Source organism: Balearica regulorum, chromosome 4 (assembly GCF_011004875.1).
Source record: "Balearica regulorum gibbericeps isolate bBalReg1 chromosome 4, bBalReg1.pri, whole genome shotgun sequence".
Taxonomy (NCBI): Eukaryota; Metazoa; Chordata; class Aves; order Gruiformes; family Gruidae; genus Balearica; species Balearica regulorum.
In genome coordinates this window covers 68,530,855-68,536,854 of record NC_046187.1, presented here as the reverse complement: position 1 = coordinate 68,536,854, position 6,000 = coordinate 68,530,855, and positions in this window count along the sequence as shown.

Below are 6,000 nucleotides of genomic sequence, written 5' to 3'. Positions count from 1 at the left end.
AAAAGAGTTGACTTTTTCATTATTGGCCATCTTTCCTTCAGATGGATTGTGGCGAGGAACTCTGTTCTGCACTTTTCTAGCAGACACTGATGGCTATTTAACAAGGTTAATATCAGTCATGATAATTACCATCAACATGTCAGAAGAAAATATTTTGATAGATTTCCATTCAGCAGTTTTTACCTTTTACCTTGAAAGTAAAAGAAAATACTTCAGCTGACACTTGCTTTTATGTTGCTGCTTTGATCTTCCAATGGAAATGGATTTATAATAGCATTAGGTAGCTTCTATTGCATCCTTTAAATTGAAGAGACCTTTTCAGGTAACGTGATTTCTTGATAAAAGAACGAGACATAGTGTTTGTTGCTTTGGACCCACTGCACATTCTTCTCTCTCCTCCACCTTTTGTTGTTGATGAACTACCTTACAGGCTGGCTGAATGGTGTTCACTTGCCAATTTGTTTTTGTAGAAAATGGAGTGAATTTTCTTAGCTTTATGTGCCCCATCTTCCCCTGTGGTACACACTTCTGTTCTTTTGGCAAAATAAAATTCTGCATGAGTGCTAATGAGGAGCTCTTGCCAATTGCCCTTTGTGTTAAAAAACATTTCACCTCTCATTCCACACACTATGCCAAAGCCTTCATGCAACAAAAGGGATCATTCAATGTAGTTGTGTTTCAAATTGTGTAAATTTAAAACAAGTCTCATTTCTTGTATGTCTTAAAACCAGGAGATAGATGTTTTTAAATGTGCTTTCATAAAATGGTTGGACTTCCCTAAAATAATGTTTGTCATCCAAGAAATGGTATAGTGAAAGACAAAACCCAAAATATACAGACATTAAGATTTCTTGGAGCAAATTATTTTCTTCCAATCAATGTGGAAAAAAATGACTGAAATACATCAAAGCTAACACTGAAATGGAGTTCATTCTCATTTTAAAAAGATGGAGCTGAGAATCATTCCAGTCTCTCAGGATCCTGAATTACAGTTTGAACACTTTCATATGAATACTGATTAGACAGCAATAACTTTCTGTCCTGTAGCTGATCTTGAGAGCAAGTAACATAGATGTGGAACTTGAACAGAATGTATTTATAGGTTTTTTTAGTTTTATGTTGAGTGCACTGCATGAATTGTGCTCTTCTTTACAGTCATCTATATAATGGTATCTTATTTTCTTTCATAGCTTTTCTCCCGCCTAGTACGATGGTCATGTTAATCTCAAATTCTTCTAGACTGGGAAAAAGAAGAGACATGTTTCTTTCTACTGTCTGGCCGCTCTCCTGAAGGACATATTTTAAGCTCCCTGGGCTGCGGAAAGTTTCAGTTTTTCCATTTTCTGGATGAATTTTCTCGTTGTTAAACTGTCACGTGTGTTGCTGGTCTAGGAGTACCCTATCTCTAGGACAGCTGTAGATCTGAGCTAGATGAGGCCCCATTGCCTCAAGAGAGGTACGACTTTTAGACATACCCCAGTGCTTAGGACATTTTACTGGTGCGGTCTGTATGTCTGACGCATCTGCTCGGGTCCCTGAGGTGCCTGTGAGGTCTCCCTGTGAAGTAAAAGAGTAGACACACAGTTCTGGGTTTCCCTGGGCTCTATGGTTCAGGCATCTAAATTTACAGCACTTGAATATTTCCCCCCCTCAAGTCCCTTATTAGACCTACCTCATTATTCTGGATCCAGAAGATCCAGAAGATCCAGCTAAGCCTGGGTCCAGGAAGGACAGCCAAAGAAGTGATTTCATATCTCCATGGCAGAAATGGCATCCGTTATGGTTAAAGAAGTCCTTTCTTTGAAGTACAAAGAACTACTGTCACTAAATCTAATAAAAAGTGAATTTTACTTGAAGATAAGACTTGGTGGGAAGCAGAGGTGCTCAGTTCAGAGTTAAGCTGAAATTCTTGAGAGAGGAAGAGGGGCTTTGACACATGGGCGTTGAAAGTACACAAAAATGGAAAGGTGCAGTAGGGAAGTTCAAAAAGCTTCAGAAAATCCTTATGGAAACAGACAGAAATTTATCTGTCTGTAATAGCTCATGATAGCATGAGAGAAAGCCCAATCATGTGCAAGCTTGTTACAAAAAAACTTTCCTTATTAATAGAGTACATCCAGGCAACAATAAGCTATGGCTGGAGCAACACAAATGTATTTAAAAGTTTGTTTTATGCCTACACTTGCCTTGTTATATCAAGGTAAGCACCCTTATTTGGGAAGACAAAGGATTTAATAACAAAACGTTATCAGATTCCTAATATTGGACAGAGTGTTATTCTGTCTCCTAGAAGCACTCCCTTCTCTCCAGCCTACTCTAAATCCATTTCTATCTTTTCTGGCAGGAAACCTGCAGATCTCAAATCCCTGGAGAGAAAGCAAGAAAGATTTTATTTTCAAGCACACTTGCAAATGTGGCTGCATTATGTCTCATTACATTTAAGTGCATTATTTAACTTGGAAGATTGAGGCTTCTGCCACCCATTGACAGGAAAAATCCCTTTTTTATGCTACGAATGTTTTCCTTATGCATGTTTTCCTCTCTGTGTTTTGACTTGTCACTTATAAAGGGATATAAATTCCCAAGCTTTTGGTGAACATGAGGCAGATGAACTAAGAAGTATATCTCACAGCTAACTCTTTTAATTATAGATTAATATGTATATGCCACATAATGAGCATATCACAGTGTAAAAGATCACAGAGATGGCTGCATTATTTCCATGGAATGAGTTTTGGAATAAGTGTCTTCAAGAAAAATACAAGGATATTTTCAGCAGATAATACATTTTAAATCTCATAATGTTCATTTGTGAACTGACTTAAACAGTTGAGGGAAAATGAGAAAAGTTTTTATTCGAAGTGTGCTAAATAGAAAAGGTTTAATTTGTTATTCTCAGCTAGTACAAATAAAGTAAATACTCCTTTTTTTTTTTTTTTTAGTGCAGTCAATTAACCTGTTCATACATATGTATGTTCATACATATGTATACATATTTCAAGATCAGGTTGGATGGGACTTTGGGCAACCTGGTCTAGTGGAGGGTGTCCCTGCCCATGGCAGGGGGGTTGGAACTAGATGATCTTTAAGGTCCCTTCCAACCCAAACCATTCTATGATTCTGTGCTCTTCAAGAAAAGCAGGGATATGTCCCTGGTATAAATACTGGCTCCTGGTCCTACCACTAAAAGACAACAGTACAACAGGGTGGAAGGTGAAAATCACATTCCAGATTGAAGGGAGCAAGCTCAGGGAGTTATATGCATTGCTGTAGTACAAATATGCTAAAACCATGCAATAAAATAACCCAGTGCTTTGTTGTCTACATAGCTGCTCAACACATACCTATACTCAAAAAGAAAAAAAAATCCCAAACTCCTTAAAAAGCCCTTTTCCTAAGACCCTACAGCAGTATGAAACATGATAGTATGAAATACTAGGAAGTTCATGCATTTTGAAAATGATAATGCAGCCTCATATGAATAACTTACAGTCCTGGTGGGGCAATTGTAAACAATCATCGCAGTTTACAGGGAATTGTTTCCAGAGAGGGACAGTACGATATCTTAGAGACCCAGAGAGCTTCATTTGTGTGGAAAGATTGAAAACCCCATGACAGGAGGGTGTTTGTGCTGTGTGTTGCCAGGGGAATGTTTGTGTATTTAAAGAGGAGATGAATACAAGTGAGGATAATATGAAGCAATGAAGGATCCAGAAAAGGCTAGTTGTGTGGTCCTATTCATCTTCAAAACAGAAGAAAAGAAAAAGTGGAATAAAATTTAAGACTGATATGAAATAGTGTTATTTCTTTAAATATAGTTCACATAGTTTGACCTGTAGGTTTCAATGTCACTACTACAAGCTGTAAAAGAGACTTTATCTTGAAGAAAATAATGACGAGAAGGTAATAAAAGTTACTGCTATAATAATGAGAGCACACTCTCAGTTACATACATTTAGGGACATTTGTCTGCCCAGATTGAGTGATTATGCCTCTCATTTGCAAAAAAACCTATATTGCTTATTCAAATAGCTGTGCCTATAAGATGGCAAAAACGTATTTCAGAAATCTCTTTAAAATATATGTTTCTTTGCTGGCTGTCTTACTCTATTTAATATTCTTTCTTTTGTATTAGCTGCTAAGTACTAATGTGTGCCTCTGAAAAATGTAAAACTAATCCCAGTACTGCAGTGAGAGGAATGCTGGCTACAAGAAAACCCTCTGAAACACTCCGACCAGAGGACTTGGTGGGTTTTCAGCAGGTTCTAAGCATTTCCAAGTCCTTTAATTCCTGGAGTTTGTGACTCATTTTAACAGTAACAGTGTAGGTGGAAAATGGTCTTGTGTCTGACGGGTCCATTGGTGAGAGGAAGTGCGCATGAATCACTGTGGGTGGTGTTTGGCAGGACTTTGGGAGGCAGTGATTGATCTGTGTCAGTCAAAATGATGTTCAGCATGGATCGATTTCTATGCTGCAGTGTTTGGATGTGGATGTTCACACTCCACAGCCCAGTGGACTGAATGCCCCTGCCAGACTGTGAGAAAGGCAGGATTTATAGATATAATCTGGTCAGAAAATAACTAACTGCCTTCTAGGAAGGTTATAGTGCTTAGGCATGGTGATGGGTGTTGAGAGGAGAGGAGAGGAGAGGAGAGGAGAGGAGAGGAGAGGAGAGGAGAGGAGAGGAGAGGAGAGGAGAGGAGAGGAGAGGAGAGGAGAGGAGAGGAGAGGAGAGGAGAGGAGAGGAGAGGAGAGGAGAGGAGAGGAGAGGAGAGGAGAGGAGAGGAGAGGAGAGGAGAGGAGAGGAGAGGAGAGGAGAGGAGAGGAGAGAAGAGGAGAGAAGAGGAGAGAAGAGGAGAGGAGCCAGCTCAGTTACATCAGGAAGAAACAAGTCACAGGCACCATGTTTGCTGGTGTCCTCCCATCAGGGAACATATTCCAGGTGGGAAGGAAAATCAAAACTCAAGGAATGACCCTTCATAAGGAGTACTTCCCTGCTGAAGTTTTTGCTGTGCATGTCACTTTGGTGAACGTGCTGGTTCTCGTGAGGTGGAGCAGAAGCAGGAAGCCAGCTCTGATGACAGCTCTCATCCTCTTTGCACACTTCTTTATTTCAACTCTTCGCAGGTCACTTTGGTTTGATTCTGCAGCTGCAGAGATCTGCCACTCAGTGAAACTAGCCTCTTGTGCTTCAGTTGGCCTAAGCTGGACAGAGGACAAGGGACTGATGGCAGCCACTGGTGTCACTGCAGCTGGCTCTACCTCCACCCCACTCCCTCAGCCCTTTCTGTGCTCTCCAAAATTATACAGCCTGAGCTTTCAACTATAAATGGGAATTTTATGGCCTTAAACAAGATGTTGCATATAATTTAATGCAGAAAAAAATCCATAAATCTGCATAATATGGTTGCTCATTACATTTAATAAGTTGATTTCATCCATTACCTGAATCCCTGAATGCTTTCTCCAGTTTATCTATGGCTTCAAGTTATATCTTATAAAGCTAGTTCAAACTGTGAATTCCTTGCAATAGTGTCTAACTGACTTACCTTAATGTGTGGATATAGTATTTATCATGATAGGGCTCAAGACTTAAAGTATTCTCTCATTACTAATTAACCACATCGAAATTGCCTCGATATCTTAGCACATTGACTGGAGAATATTATCCTCACTATAGAATTGTATAGAAAAGTTATAACTACTAATTAAATGGTATAGTACTCCTGCAAGAGGGCTTTTTCAAGTACAAAATAATCACTGTGGGAAAATTCCAGGAATGTAATATGGCACACATCAAAACGGTGAAAATGTAAGACGCAAAAAAATTCTCCAGAGCACTAGTTCCAACATATTTCTGCCCATGAAAGTTTCTTTGACTAAATCTATTCAGGTAATTCCATTCAAAGGGCACTGATTTTACATAATTCTGTATTCATGGACATACGTTTTAGAAGGACTTGGACTTTAGGATTGTTCTCAGTCATATTTCTCTTATT